Source organism: Panulirus ornatus, chromosome 1 (assembly GCF_036320965.1).
Source record: "Panulirus ornatus isolate Po-2019 chromosome 1, ASM3632096v1, whole genome shotgun sequence".
Taxonomy (NCBI): domain Eukaryota; kingdom Metazoa; phylum Arthropoda; class Malacostraca; order Decapoda; family Palinuridae; genus Panulirus; species Panulirus ornatus.
In genome coordinates this window covers 49,842,105-49,859,456 of record NC_092224.1, presented here as the reverse complement: position 1 = coordinate 49,859,456, position 17,352 = coordinate 49,842,105, and positions in this window count along the sequence as shown.

Genomic DNA, 17,352 nt, shown 5'->3' with positions numbered 1-17,352 from the left:
GCTTACTTTACGTCTTGCTCGATGAATAAGACTATTCCTCTCTGCTGTTGCACATACATCCATTCTGGGTTCATCTGGGACTAATTCAAGATATATATCCATTCTTTCTTTAAGCAGTTCTCTAGTTAATCCTTGCGCTCATCTTTATTTCTCTCGGTAGTACACCATACAGACACCCGAGCGACCCTCTAGGGCAATTGCATATGTTTTGTCTGATATATTTTTGTTATGTCCCATTGTTATTATTGTGAACATTTATCACTTTATTATCTCCTTGACGAGGTTTCTGGTTCAGTATACTTTATTTGTTCCTTCAATATGTTTCCCAGTGTACAGTACACACATCATTTATCCTCCTCCTCCTCCTCCTTGCAGGATAAAGACGTCAAGTTTTTAATGCATTTCGTACAAGTATATGTGTGCCATTCATTGTTCTCTCGCAGAGAGAGAGAGAGAGAGAGAGAGAGAGAGAGAGAGAGAGAGAGAGAGAGAGAGAGAGAGAGAGAGAGAGAGAGTGTGTATACCATGATGCTGGGGTTAGTGTGTAGCGTTCATCGTACATCTAGCTTGATGAATAAGACTGTTCTACTCCGCTTTCTCGCCACACAGTTACCAACAACCTCCTCTTGTGTCCAGTGCTGAGCCCCATCCTCACGTGAGAGGTTCGTCATGCATATCCTCCTCCACCTGAGACCGTGTGTTGTCTCCCACAAAGGTAATCGTTCCTCTGCAGGAAGTAGTCCATTTGCTTCCTGGTTATCTTATTCATCACCTTATACACCACACCGGTCAGGGGGTGGAAGGGGGAACAGATGCCTCCTCCTCCCAGTTTCCATCATTATGGAGACATATGACGTGTGCGATGTTCCACTTACCAAGCATTTTGCCTTACTCCACCAAAATCTGGAGGAGGATTTCATTAGGTTCGTCAAATGTACCTGGACACATCTTCAGTGTGTGTGTGTGTGTGTGTGTGTGTGTGTGTGTTTTTTTTGCTTGTGTGGTTGACCTGACAAGAACAACACAGCGCACACTTCGATGGGGGACATGACGAGAACAACACAGCTCACACTACGCTGGTGGATATGATGAGTACAACACAGCTCACACTACGCTGGTGGATGTGATGAGTACAACACAGCTCACACTACGCTGGTGGATGTGATGAGTACAACACAGCTCACACTACGCTAATGGACCTGACGAGAACAGCAAAGCTCACACTAGGCTGGTGGACCTGACGAAAACAACACAGCTCACACTACGCTGGTGGACCTGTGGAGAACTACATAGCCCACACTTCGATGGTGGACCGAGCGCGATAAGCACAGCTCACACTATGTTGGTGGACCTAACGGGAACGAAATAGCTCACACTACGCTGGTGGAGTTGACGCTATCAACACAGCTCACGCTACGCTGCTGGTGGACCTGTGGAGAACAACACCACTCACACTACGCAGGTGGTCCTGCCAAGGAGAACACAACTCACGCTACATAGGTGGGCCTGACGAGAACAACACCACTCACACTACGCAGGTGGTCCTGCCAAGGAGAACACAACTCACGCTACATAGGTGGACGTGACGAGAACAACACAGCTCACACTACGCTGGTGGACGTGACGAGAACAACACAGCTTAGACTACGCTAGTGGCGCTGAAGAGAACGTCATACTCACACAACGATGGTGGACCAAACGAGAACAATATACCTCACACTACGCTTGTGACCTGACGAAAAGAATACACCTCACACTACACTGGTGAACCTGACGAGAACAACACGACTGACACTACACTGACAAGAATAACATTGCTCACACTACGCTGGTTGACCCGACCAAAACAACACAGCTCACACTACGCTGGTGAACCAGACAAGGTAAACACAATTCACACATCCCTGGTAGACCTGCCAGAACATCACAGCTCACACTACGCTGGTGGACCTGACGAGAAAACATTGCTCACACTACGCTACCACTCTGACGACAACAATATAACGCACACTATGCTCACTCTACGCTCGTGTTCCAGGAGAACAACACAGATCAAAACTACGCAGGCGTGGCTGAAGAAGAGAACAAAGCTCACGCTACGCTGGTGGACCTGTGGAGAACAACACCACCCACACTACGCAGGTGGTCCTGCCAAGGAGAACACAACTCACGCTACATAGGTGGGCCTGACGAGAACAACACAGCTGACAATACGCTGGTGGACGTGACGACAACAACACTCCGCTGTTGGACCTGACGAGAATAACACAGCTCACACTACGCTTGTGAGCCTGACGAAAGCAACACAGGTCACACTACGCTGGTAGACTTGATGTGAACAACACAGCTCACACTACTCAGGCGGACCTGACGAGAACAACACAGCTCACACTACGCTATTGGACTTTCGAGAACAACACAGCTCCCTCTACGCTGATGGACTTGAAGAGAACAACATAGCTCACACTGCGCTGATGGACCTGACGATAACAACACAGCTCACACTACTTTGTTGAACCTAAGGTAAACAACACAGCTCACACTACCCTGGCGGATCTGACGAGAACATCACAGCTTAAACTACGGTTTTGAACCTGACTAGAAGAACACAGCTTACACTAAGCTGATACATCTTACAAGAACAATATAGCTCACAATACGCTAGTGGACCTGACGAGAGAACAGAGCCACACTACGCTGTTGAACCTGAGGAGAACAACACAGCTCACACTTCGCTGATGGACCTAACAAGAACAACAGTTCACACTACGCTGGTTTGCCTGACGAGATCAACACAGCTCACACTATGCTGGTGGACCTGACATGATCAACACAGCTCACACTACGCTGGTGGACCTGACATGATCAACACAGCTCACACTACGCTGGTGGACCTGACATGATCAACACAGCTCACACTATGCTGGTGGACCTGACGAGGGTAACACAACTCACACTATAGACTCACGCTGCCCACATCAGTGTGCCAGGATCAGTGTTGCCACCACGACCTACGTAGCTGAACTGACTGTAACAAGTCTTTTTCTTCCTGAAGCTTCACACCTTAATTCTATGTGGTCGCGTCAGTGGCATTATTTCCACAAGAGAAGATCAATATTCCAGGACGAAAGAATACGAACGTAGTCAAACTGTGGCAGTTGCTCTTACCAGAAGAACAAGACATTCATAAAATGTTGATAAAAAGGTTTACGCCTCCCCCTCCCCCCATGAACACTATGGGGCCATATCATTAAGAATCATGTAATATACAAATGTTGGTGAAACAGATTTTGTTACTATAAGCTGGCTCACATGTCAGGCCAAATGTTCCAGTTTACGATAATCCCGACTAATTATATCTAACAGACGTCAGTTTTCTCAGCAGAAAGAGAAATAAGCAGAGTTACGGAAAAAGTACTTATGGAGAAGTGAAATTCAAAGTCAGTTTAAGTTAGGTGAAAAAATGTCTGTAGGAGAGAAAATCTTATGAATGATCTTATGGTTCATGTTCAGAGGCTGACAGAACCATGACCTGTCGGGTCCTCCAAGCTGACGTTGTCAGACATGTTGGCTCCTCCAAGCTGACGCTGTCGGACTTGCTGGCTCCTCCAAGCTGACGCTGTCGGACGTATTGATTTCCAGGACTGATGCTGACGGACATGCTAACTTCCCCCCTACACCCAAGGCTGACATTGACGACTGACGACAGGGGAGCCAACCTTACATATCTGTGAAGATCAGAGTGTATATGAACAAAGCAGTGTGCACAGCAGGTGTGCCAACCCTGCCAGTCTCTCAGCCGTAACAGGTGTAGGGAAGTGAGTGTATCTTAGTGTTGTGACGTCGCTTCTCAGTATACACTTGGTGTATGAACTAATTAACCAAACACGATCTGATATGAGGCAACTGTTGGTTTACGTATAGTGAAGTTAATTACTGGGGCAGTTCACTTGACCTAACTCCACCTAACAACATCTTTAATCATGTGTTGCGTTATGTCGGAGTCGTGAAGCCACAGTGTGTGTTGATGGTGACGAGCTCCGTCTGCTGACCTCGGTGCTCACGACCATATTGCTAGCCTGTCCACATGACGTACAATAGCGAATCTCAAGTGTCCACAACACCATCTACCAGACACCTTTATAGGAATAAGAGTCATCAGTTTGAATATTGAAACTTTTCATGACAAGATTTTGATAACCATCTGTTGTTGACAGTAATGACGCTGTCAGAATTAAACTTTCGCATCGACAGATGAACTTAAGGCTTGGTTACGTTACTCAGGAACAGGAACTTGGTTATATCCCAAGATGTGAGTACATTGTGTCTACAGAAGCCACAGCAACGTGTGTACATGTGTATATATTACACGTGCATTCCAGCTGTCCTCGTGTAGACTGTAGCAGAGGCCATCTTATGTTGTGGTCTTACTATGTACAGGTTTATGTAGGTAAAGATATCATCGCCCGCTCTCCAGAGAATGAGGGTTAGTATTCCCGTCCCTCACAAATATATCAGAATATCTCATATTCTCACAAATATATCAGAATATCTGATATTCTCACAAATATATCAGAATATCTCATATTCTCTGAAAAAAAGAAATGAAATGTACTGACATGATCATTAAAGAACTCTATGTTTCAGAGTCTATCATTGTCAGTCTTCGTTGAACAGCTTTTCTAGTAGTAGTGTTTACTTTTATAAACGTTCACTTTATAGAGCTTTTAAAGCTTATCTTTTCATCTGTTGGGTAAGTGAAGACTTCCACCTCACAGCAAGGTTCTATAGTAAGGTTACCAAGTCACTGGAAGATGGTTATGTGTACCTTTCAATCACGTCAATGGTTTCCACTTTACTTAGGACAAAGGTTGATCGTCAGCGGTCGAAACCAGTTCTACGATCATGTTGAGTTTCCACATCACAAACATCATTTTACAGATTCGCTTCACTTTAACCCACGCTGGATGTTAGCGACCAAAGACTTTCCATTACAAGGAACGTCACGTCACGGTGAAAATGCCAGAAAGATTGAAGGACAAGAGAACTCTTCGTCACTAGAGTGTTTCCTACATAACAACTTTGGGTCATGTAACTCATGCAGTTTTCTCCAGTTGGTCCAGCGGAGGAATATCAGAAAACATCGGGTGAGTGAGTCAGGTCACTGGGGAGGTAACCTTCAACCATCAGCAAAACATTCTCATGTAAAGAGAAAAATGTGCCTGCCTCCCACACCGAGGCCAGACTGTATTGCCACATGAAGACCAGACTGTATTGCCACACACCGACGACCAGACCGTATTGCGACACGCCGACGACTAGACTGTATTGCCACACACCGACGACCAGACCGTATTGCCACACACCGACGACCAGACTGAATTGCTACATGCCGACGACCAGACCGTATTGCCACACACTGACGACCAGACCGTATTGCCACATGAAGACCAGACTATATTGCCACACACTGACGACCAGACTGTATTGCCACATGCCGACGACCAGACTGTATTGCCACACACCGACGACCAGACCGTATTGCCACATGAAGACCAGACTGTATTACCACACACCGACGACCAGACTGTATTGCCACATGCCGACGACCAGACTGTATTGCCACACACCGACGACCAGACTGAATAGCTACATGCCGACGACCAGACCGTATTGCCACATGAAGACCAGACTGTATTGCCACACACCGACGACCAGACTGTATTGCCACATGCCGACGACCAGACTGTATTGCCACACACCGACGACCAGACTGAATAGCTACATGCCGACGACCAGACCGTATTGCCACACACCGACGACCAGACCGTATTGCCACATGAAGACCAGACTGTATTGCCACACACTGACGACCAGACTGAATTGCTATATGCCGACGACCAGAAAGTATTGCCACACACCGACGACCAGACCATATTGCCACACACCGACGACCAGACCATATTGCCACACACCGACGACCAGACTGTATTGCCACACGCCGTCGACAAGACTGAATTGCTACATGCCGACGACCAGACTGTATTGCCACATACCGACGACCAGACCGTATTGCCACATACCGACGACCACACTGTATTGCCACACGCCGACGACCAGACTGTATTGCCACATGCCGGCGACCAGACTGTATTGCCACATACCGACGACCAGACTGTATTGCCACACACCGACGACCAGACTGAATTGCTACATGCCGACGACCAGACCGTATTGCCACACACCGACGACCAGACCGTATTGCCACACACCGACGACCAGACTGAATTGCTACATGCCGACGACCAGATCGTATTGCCACACACTGACGACCAGACCGTATTGCCACACACCGACGACCAGACCGTATTGCCACATGAAGACCAGACTGTATTACCACACACCGACGACCAGACTGTATTGCCACATGCCGACGACCAGACTGTATTGCCACACACCGACGACCAGACTGAATAGCTACATGCCGACGACCAGACCGTATTGCCACATGAAGACCAGACTGTATTGCCACACACCGACGACCAGACTGTATTGCCACATGCCGACGACCAGACTGTATTGCCACACACCGACGACCAGACTGAATAGCTACATGCCGACGACCAGACCGTATTGCCACATGAAGACCAGACTGTATTGCCACACACCGACGACCAGACTGTATTGCCACATGCCGACGACCAGACTGTATTGCCACACACCGACGACCAGACTGAATAGCTACATGCCGACGACCAGACCGTATTGCCACACACCGACGACCAGACCGTATTGCCACATGAAGACCAGACTGTATTGCCACACACTGACGACCAGACTGAATTGCTATATGCCGACGACCAGAAAGTATTGCCACACACCGACGACCAGACCATATTGCCACACACCGACGACCAGACCATATTGCCACACACCGACGACCAGACCGTATTGCTACATGCCGACGACCAGACTGTATTGCCACATGAAGACCAGACTGTATTGCCACACACTGACGACCAGACTGAATTGCTATATGCCGACGACCAGAAAGTATTGCCACACACCGACGACCAGACCATATTGCCACACACCGACGACCAGACCATATTGCCACACACCGACGACCAGACTGTATTGCCACACGCCGTCGACAAGACTGAATTGCTACATGCCGACGACCAGACTGTATTGCCACATACCGACGACCAGACCGTATTGCCACATACCGACGACCACACTGTATTGCCACACGCCGACGACCAGACTGTATTGCCACATGCCGGCGACCAGACTGTATTGCCACATACCGACGACCAGACTGTATTGCCACACACCGACGACCAGACTGAATTGCTACATGCCGACGACCAGACCGTATTGCCACACACCGACGACCAGACCGTATTGCCACACACCGACGACCAGACTGAATTGCTACATGCCGACGACCAGATCGTATTGCCACACACTGACGACCAGACCGTATTGCCACACACCGACGACCAGACCGTATTGCCACATGAAGACCAGACTGTATTACCACACACCGACGACCAGACTGTATTGCCACATGCCGACGACCAGACTGTATTGCCACACACCGACGACCAGACTGAATAGCTACATGCCGACGACCAGACCGTATTGCCACATGAAGACCAGACTGTATTGCCACACACCGACGACCAGACTGTATTGCCACATGCCGACGACCAGACTGTATTGCCACACACCGACGACCAGACTGAATAGCTACATGCCGACGACCAGACCGTATTGCCACACACCGACGACCAGACCGTATTGCCACATGAAGACCAGACTGTATTGCCACACACTGACGACCAGACTGAATTGCTATATGCCGACGACCAGAAAGTATTGCCACACACCGACGACCAGACCGTATTGCCACACACCGACGACCAGACCGTATTGCTACATGCCGACGACCAGACTGTATTGCCACATACCGACGACCAGACCGTATTGCCACATACCGACGACCAGACTGTATTGCCACACGCCGTCGACAAGACTGAATTGCTACATGCCGACGACCAGACTGTATTGCCACATACCGACGACCAGACCGTATTGCCACATACCGACGACCAGACTGTATTGCCACACGCCGACGACCAGACTGTATTGCCACATACCGACGACCAGACTATTGCCACATGTCGACGACCAGACTGTATTGCCACATGCCGACGACCAGACTGTATTGCCACATGCCGACGACCAGACTGTATTGCCACACGCCGACGACCAGACTGTATTGCCACATGCCGGCGACCAGACTGTATTGCCACACACCGACGACCAGACTGTATTCCTACATGCCGACGACCAGATTGTATTGCCACACACCGACGACCAGACTGTATTGCTACATGCCAACGACAAGACTGTATTGCCACACACCGACGACCAGACTGTATTGCCACATTCCGACGACCAAACTCTATTGCCACATACCGACGACCAGACTGTATTGCCACACGCCGACGACCAGACTGAATTGCTACATGCCGACGACCAGACCGTATTGCCACATACCGACGACCAGACTGTATTGCTACATGCCGACGACAAGACTGTATTGCTACATGCCGGTGACCAGACTGTATTACCACACACCGACGACCAGACTGTATTGCCACATGCCGGCGACCAGACTGTATTGCCACACACCGACGACCAGTCTGTGTTCCTACATGCCGACGACCAGACTGTATTGCTACATGCCGACGACCAGACTGAATTGCTACATGCCGATGACCAGACTGTATTACCACACAGCCGACGACCAGACTGTATTGCTACATGCCGACGACCAGACTGTATTGCCACACGCCGACGACCAGACTGTATTGCTACATGCCGACGACCAGATTGTATTGCTACATGCCGACGACCAGACCATATTACCACACACCGACGACCAGACTGTATTGCTACATGCCGACGACCAGACTGTATTGCCACACACCGACGACCAGACTGTATTGCTACATGCCGACTACCAGACTGTATTGCCACACACCGACGACCAGATTGTATTGCTACATGCCGGTGACCAGACAGTATTGCTACATGCCGACGACCAGGCTGTATTGCTACATGCCGACGACCAGACGGTATTGCTACATGCCGACGACCAGACTGTATTACCACATGCCGACGACGAGACTGTATTGCTACATGCCGACGACCAGACTGTATTGCAACATGCCGACGACAAGACTGTATTACCGCTTGCCGACGACCAGACTGTATTCCTACATGCCGACGACCAGACTGTATTGCCACACACCGACGACCAGACTGTATTGCCACACGCCGACGACCAGACTGTATTGCTACATGCCGACGACCAGACTGTATTGCCACATGCCGACGACCAGACTGTATTGCCACATGCCGACGACAAGACTGTATTGCTACATGCCGACGACCAGACTGTATTGCCACATGCCGACGACAAGACTGTATTGCCACATGCCGACGACAAGACTGTATTACTGCTTGCCGACGACCAGACTGTATTGCCACACGCCGACGACAAGACTGTATTGCCACACGCCGACGACTAGACATACATACGATTACCACAGTAACCGAATCATTAAAACAGTCATGTGTCACCAAACATGAATATATTTGATTTTTTATCTTTATTCGATTGTTTATAGTGTCATGATTCTATGATGGTAAACTCGCAGGTATCAAGACGATCATTATGTGAGAGAGACGATCACCAGCAGGTACAGAAGATACAGCATCACCAGCAGGTACAGAAGATACAGCATCACCAGCAGGTACAGAAGATACAGCATCACCAGCAGGTACAGAAGATACAGCATCATATGACCCACAATACTGAGAGGTCAGACACTGACTTGGGACCAGGAATGCCACGTAACCAGCAGGCGTTGTGTGTCGACTCCACTTTGAATATGTGTCAAAGTTCATGGCATTTCCTAAAGCTGGCCGGTGCAACAGGAGGCAGGACGCCTCTGTATGGGCTGGACTCTTGCTCTTAATGACCGCCGGCTGTTGAGCAACACCTCAGTGAGGGGAGGTGGTGAGACAAGATACTGTACCAGGCAAAGCTATACCTTAGGTCATAGAATGTAGTGACTACCTGGAACCATGGGTGAAATGTGTGAGGAACTCAGGATAACAGTGAAGAAAGCATGAATAAAATGTTGCCTGACTTAGTCTCGTGACTGATTGACGTAGATGTGTACGACTATGGGAGTTTCTGAGTAACGATGAGTGACAGGAGAACTATGTTACTTTGCTGATCAAAATAGAAAGTTGTGGATGACTTCAGGAAACTTTGAGTTACTCTCACAGTCAACGCTTTACTGTAACAACTGTAAAACGTTTGATTAGTAACGCTATCGGGTCGCGATCCTGTGGACCTTCAACATGAGACTTTTATCACTGAACCAAATGAGTTCCCCAGAACTACACCAGATCATGAAGCCCCAACGAAATCTGAGGTCAGATTGCAGGTTCAACTTCGGGAGATGAACATTATGATTATGACTACACCCTTGAGGAGTGTCCCGCATATGGACACATTACTATACAGTATAATGTTGATATTTGATGACGCCTGGGATGAGACCAATGAACTGCACCTCAGAGTAGATCAGAGACTGAACCACAGTGGACAGCATCACAGACTAGACCATCTACTCAACTACCGGAATAGATATCCGATTTACTAGAGCACAAGCGCTATCACAGACTACATTACTGAATACATCATAAACTGTTCTATAGAGAAGACACTTCTGACCACCACACTCTACTCAACAGACCTGCGAGTTGCCGTCTCAAAACAGAGTAAGTTGTGGAATGTATCAGAACATATTCTGTATCCATCATCCTCACCTTTGTTCCCATTGTCATGGCATGGGTCACATAAACACAACCTCTGACTTCAGTCTAACATATCCTCAGATAAAGCCCAGTGTTCACAATGTACTGTACGTTCCAAGCTTTTCATTATGGCTAATGGGACGACAGGTCAGGTGAGACTACAGGCACCATTCATACTTTACACACACACACACACACACACACACACACACACACACACACACACACAGTGTAAGACAATACGAAAATCACAGGAAAAAACAAATTTCCATTGCATCCCATCTATCAGCATTTCTGTCATTATTATACCCAATATAACACTAGTCACATTACCAGTGTTCTCACCACTTCTATTCATCGTCACATCCAATATAACACTGGTTACATTACTAGTGTTCTCATCACTTCTATTCATCATCACATCCAATATAACACTAGTCACATTACTAGTGTTCTCACCACTTCTGTTCATCATCACATCCAATATAACACTGGTTACATTACTAGTGTTCTCATCACTTCTATTCATCATCACATCCAATATAACACTAGTCACATTACTAGTGTTCTCACCACTTCTGTTCATCATCACATCCAATATAATACTGGTTACATCACCAGTGTTCTCACCACTTCTATACATCATCACATCCAATATAACACTGGTTACATTACTAGTGTTCTCACCACTTCTATTCATTTCATCTGCAGTCTACATAACAAGAATATTTACTCCTTTAGCACAACATTGCGATTCGTTGACCTACTCCCGAACGAGAAGGTCAAAGGCCACGCCATCATGTGTAAGGGTCGTACTGTCATACTTAAACGGTTAATTCCAAATCGGTCGTCTAATGATCATGGGCTACCACACCTCAGGTTGTCTACTGCTCATGGGCTACCACACCTCAGGTTGTCTACTGATCATGGGCTACCACACCTCAGGTTGTCTACTGATCATGGGCTACCACACCTCAGGTTGTCTACTGATCATGGGCTACCACACCTCAGGTTGTCTACTGATCATGGGCTACCACACCTCAGGTTGTCTACTGATCATGGGCTACCACACCTCAGGTTGTCTACTGATCATGGGCTACCACATCCCTGGTTGTCTACTGATCATGGGCTACCACACCTCAGGTTGTCTACTGATCATGGACTACCACACCGAAGGTTGTCCACTTACCAGCCAGTCATACGGTGGGCTGCTTGATACACTTAAAAGTCAACCAGATTTTTATGAGTAAGGTAATACATTCATATGCCAGATATTCATCCTGGAGGCTTATTGATACAGTCATATGCCTGCCAGTCATCGTGGCGAGCTTCGTGATAAACTAATATGCCAGTCAGTCATCCTGGAGGCTTGGTGACACACCCACTTGCCAGTCAGTCATCCTGGAGGCTTGTTGACACACCCACATGCCAGTCAGTCATCCTGGAGGCTTGTTGACACACCCACATGCCAGTCAGTCATCCTGGAGGCTTGTTGACACACCCACATGCCAGTCAGTCATCCTGGAGGCTTGTTGACACACCCACATGCCAGTCAGTCATCCTGGAGGCTTGTTAACACACCCACATGCCAGTCAGTCATCCTGGAGGCTTGTTGACACACCCACATGCCAGTCAGTCATCCTGGAGGCTTGTTGACACACCCACATGCCAGTCAGTCATCCTGGAGGCTTGGTGACACACCCACATGCCAGTCAGTCATCCTGGAGGCTTGGTGACACACCCACATGCCAGTCAGTCATCCTGGAGGCTTGGTGACACACCCACATGCCAGTCAGTCATCCTGAAGACTTGATGACACACACACTTGCCAGTCAGTCATCCTGGAGGCTTGGTGACACACCCACATGCCAGTCAGTGATCCTGGAGGCTTGGTGACACACCCATATGTCAGTCAGTCATCCTGGAGGCTTGGTGACACACCCACATGCCAGTCAGTCATCCTGGAGGCTTGATGACACACACACTTGCCAGTCAGTCATCCTGGAGGCTTGTTGACACACCCACATGCCAGTCAGTCATCCTGGAGGCTTGGTGACACACCCACATGCCAGTCAGTCATCCTGGAGGCTTGGTGACACACCCACATGCCAGTCAGTCATCCTGGAGGCTTGGTGACACACCCATATGCCAGTCAGTCATCCTGGAGGCTTGGTGACACACCCATATGCCAGTCAGTCATCCTGGAGGCTTGGTGACACACCCACATGCCAGTCAGTCATCCTGGAGGCTTGGTGACACACCCACTTGCCAGTCAGTCATCCTGGAGGCTTGGTGACACACCCATATGCCAGTCAGTCATCCTGGAGGCTTGGTGACACACCCACATGTCAGTCAGTCATCCTGGAGGCTTGTTGACACACCCACTTGCCAGTCAGTCATCCTGGAGGCTTGGTGACACACCCACTTGCCAGTCAGTCATCCTGGAGGCTTGGTGACACACCCATATGCCAGTCAGTCATCCTGGAGGCTTGGTGACACACCCATATGCCAGTCAGTCATCCTGGAGGCTTGGTGACACACCCACATGCCAGTCAGTCAGCTCAGAACGTTAGTGTCAACTTCTTCACATGTGACAGAACGTGTAAGTATTCACGCGACGTTTTCATCAGCTGGTACTCAGTACAGACAGTCTGAGCACTGACGCCGCACTTACCAAATGTGTGAGTCACATGCACTCCAACTCTTTAGCTCCCAAGTGTCATCAGCGAAGGTGAGCTGCAAATTAGCATTATCTTCGCCCTTACAGGCAGAGGGTTACTGTTGGTCAGGACGCGTCTGCACTCGTTGCCACACTGTTGCTGTAACTGTGAACGGAAATATTCGAGAGCATCCTGCCATGAAGGCGCCGTAGGCTCTGAGAGGACGTAACCAGTCCGAGAGTAACGATTTGAGAACTGTAGAAGCTTTACGCCAGTCAGTTTCTGACGATTTCAGAAGTTATATTGAAGCAATACTCCGTTGAGAAGAGAGAGAGAGAGAGAGAGAGAGAGAGAGAGAGAGAGAGAGAGAGAGAGAGAGAGAGAGAGAGAGAGAGAGAGAGAGAGAGAGAGAGAGAGAGAGAGAGAGAGAGAGAGAGAGAGAGAGAGTTACATAGATACGCAAACCATATAGATACAAGCTTCAAGGGAGGTCATCTGGCTTTAATACTCACCTAAAAACAGAAGAGTCCCATTAAAAGCATTAGAAGAAAAGGAGAGTAATGCAAAGGCTCTTTCCCCACTATCCACTCCCTCTGGCAACACGCTGCACGGATAGTAGGTAGAAAAAATTCCTTACAGGATTAATATACCAGATGGAAATTTTTATAGGAAATTCGTGAGGTAAAATGAACATGAATATGTCATGTGCCCATCACCAACGACATTTTACCCTTCAATTTTTGTCATGAAGAGGATGCTAAGGATAAACTTGCGCTCCAGCCTCTCGACTGAAGTTGAAAAATGTTACAATATTCTTGCTAATTCTGGCAAAGCAGGTGACACGGGTTATTCATTGTCGGTATGTTACCGCAACATGGCCAAGCAAAGATCTGTGGTTGAAAAGGCAGCATGATATACGAGTGACTTGTGATGATGAAGACTTATTTTGAAGATATTAAAGGTGTTGCTCTGAATAACATTTTCTGGCAGCTTATCCCAAGCACCAATATTGTCGTTGGTAATGTTTCGCGTTGTCTAGATTAACTCGGTGACCTCTAAGTTCCATTCCATATCCTCTCGTCGGTAATGCTGGTGCTAATGTAAATAAGTTTTCAATATCGACGTTGCTAGATCCTTTAAGTATTTTGAAACATTCTATTACTTTGGCCCGGAGGCACGTCTTGCTTTGGGAGAACAAGTTTGATTCTCACAGTTTCTCCTCATATAGTTTGCTATGCAAGGATGGAATCAATGTGATTGCTCTTCGCTGCACTGCCTCCAATTTAAGAATATCTTTGCTTAAGAAGGGGGCCTAAAACCGCACTGCATATTCGAACTATGGTCTAATTAGACTTAAGAATTATGGCAGTTTCACAATCTTTGCTTTTGTACATAAAGTTTCTGTTAGAATCCTAACATCGTATTTGCTTTCTTGCTAGTTTCATTGTAGGGAAAATGTGAATTTATTGGAGACGGTAACCCCTAGATCTCTCACGCCAGAAGTGTCCTTTATCCTGTGGCCTATCAGTTCATAATCAAAGTTTTGGTTGAGGTCTCCTACCTATAACACCTGAGATTTATTGATGTTAAGTGGTATTTGCCATTTAACATCAATTAAGCAATTCTATCCAGATCATCTTGAAATCTTTGCCCATATTCTTCAGTTAGTATTGCACTGCCAATCTTTGTATCATCTGCAAATTTGAGCACTACGTTACTTAGCCCTACATCAATATTGTTGATACAAGTGATGAAACATATAGGCCCAAGCACAGATCCCTGATTGACCCCACCAGTAATGGGTGACCACGGTGATGAGTCACCATTCATTACGACTTTCTGCTTCCCATCATGTAACTAGGCTTCTGTCCAATATCCTATCTAATCACTAATTCCTATGGCCCAGACTTCATGCATCAGTTTAACGTGGGTGACTTTATCAAATGCTTTCAGGAAGTCTGGAAGTATAATATCTATTGCTTTTATCTTGTCATGTGTATTGAATAATTAATCATGAAATTCAAAGGGGTTTGTACGGCAAGATTGGCTCCTTCTAGGACCATACTGTCGTCCAGGCAGGATATGATCTTATCTCTAATAATCGACTCCAGAAATTTACATATGATTAATGTATGGCTAATGTGGCAGTAATTGCCAGACAATTCAGTTTCTCCTTTTGTATATAGGAGTGACGTCTGCCAGTCTACAGTCCTGTGGAACTATTCCATCCTGGACAGACTATTGAAAATATAGGTTAATGGTTACGGCAATTTCATATTTGACGTTTTAATTACTCATGGTTAGAAACAAGAGCTGGGCTTTTATTAGTCTACAACTTTTGTATTTGTGTTCTGACTTCGCTGTGATGGTGAATTCTTGTATCAAGTGAGTATGTGTCATGTCGCTGGGTTCCTCATCCCTGTTTACGAAGGGTCCAATCCCACTTCTTTTATGTTTCTTACTGTTAGAGAGAGAGAGAGAGAGAGAGAGAGAGAGAGAGAGAGAGAGAGAGAGAGAGAGAGAGAGAGAGAGAGAGAGAGAGAGAGAGAGAGAGAGAGAGAGAGAGAGAGAGAGAGAGAGAGAGAGAGAGAGAGAGAGAGAGAGAGAGAGAGAGAGAGAGAGAGAGAGAGAGAGAGTGTGTATCTGTACATACTTGTATCAGTCTTTGAATTGATACAAGAGTATGCTGGAGGAACAAGTATGAGGAGTGACTGGGGGATGACAGTGTCACTTGCTCCTCTTGTCCGGTCATGTTCCGTAACCGGCAGATGCCGACTCGCTGGGGGACAAAAAAGAAAAAAAAGATACGAAAAAGATATGAATACGGAATTGCTTGGCAGAGTCTCAGCTCAACGTTAAGCTCGTAAAATCTCTCCATTTATAGGCTATCCAAACACGCTCAGCTAAAGGTCAGGTTTATTGGTCATGTTCCTAAAAATATTGAATATGTCTGTTCCTCAAAAAATATTTTCTTGGGTAGCGAATGATTTGCAGCCACATTGTGACGCATAGAATCATATTCTTAACATCATACGTAAGGCCAGCACCCTTTGACCGGACTCCAGGAACTGCCAGGTAGCGTTCCAAGAGGGAGCAAGGTAAGAGGAGTTCCTGTAGGACGGGACTTTCGACGATATTGTACTATTTTCGTCCTACTGGCGATGATATAGTGTCGATGGACGCTATATGAGAATAAATATGAATAAGAGCAAGGTTATTAGGTACAGTAGTGTTGAAGGACAAGTCAACTGGGAGGTAAGTTTGAATGGAGGAAAACTGGAGGAAGTGAGGTGTTTTAGATATCTGGGAGTGGATTTGACAGCGGATGGAACCATCGCAGCGGAGGTGAATCATAGGGTGGGGGAGGGGGCGAAAGTTCTGGGAGCGTTGGAAAATGTGTGGAAGTCGAGAACCTTATCTTGGAAAGCAAAAATGATATGTTTGAAGGAGTAGTGGTTCCATCTATGTTATATGGTTGTGAGTTGTAGGCTATGGACAGAGTTGTGCGGAGGAGGGTGGATGTGCTGGAAATGAGATGTTTGAGGACAATATGTGGTGTGAGGTGGTTTGATCGAGTAAGTAATGAAAGGTTAAGAGGGATGTGTGGTAATAAAAAAGTGTAGTTGAGAGAGCAGAAGAGGGTGTTTTGAAATGGAGAGAATGAGTGAGGAATGATTGACAAAGAGGAAATATGTGTTAAAGCTAGAGGGAACGAGAAGTGGGAGACCAATTGGGTGAAGAGATGGAGTGAAAAAGATTTTGAGTGATCGGGCCCTGAACATGCAGG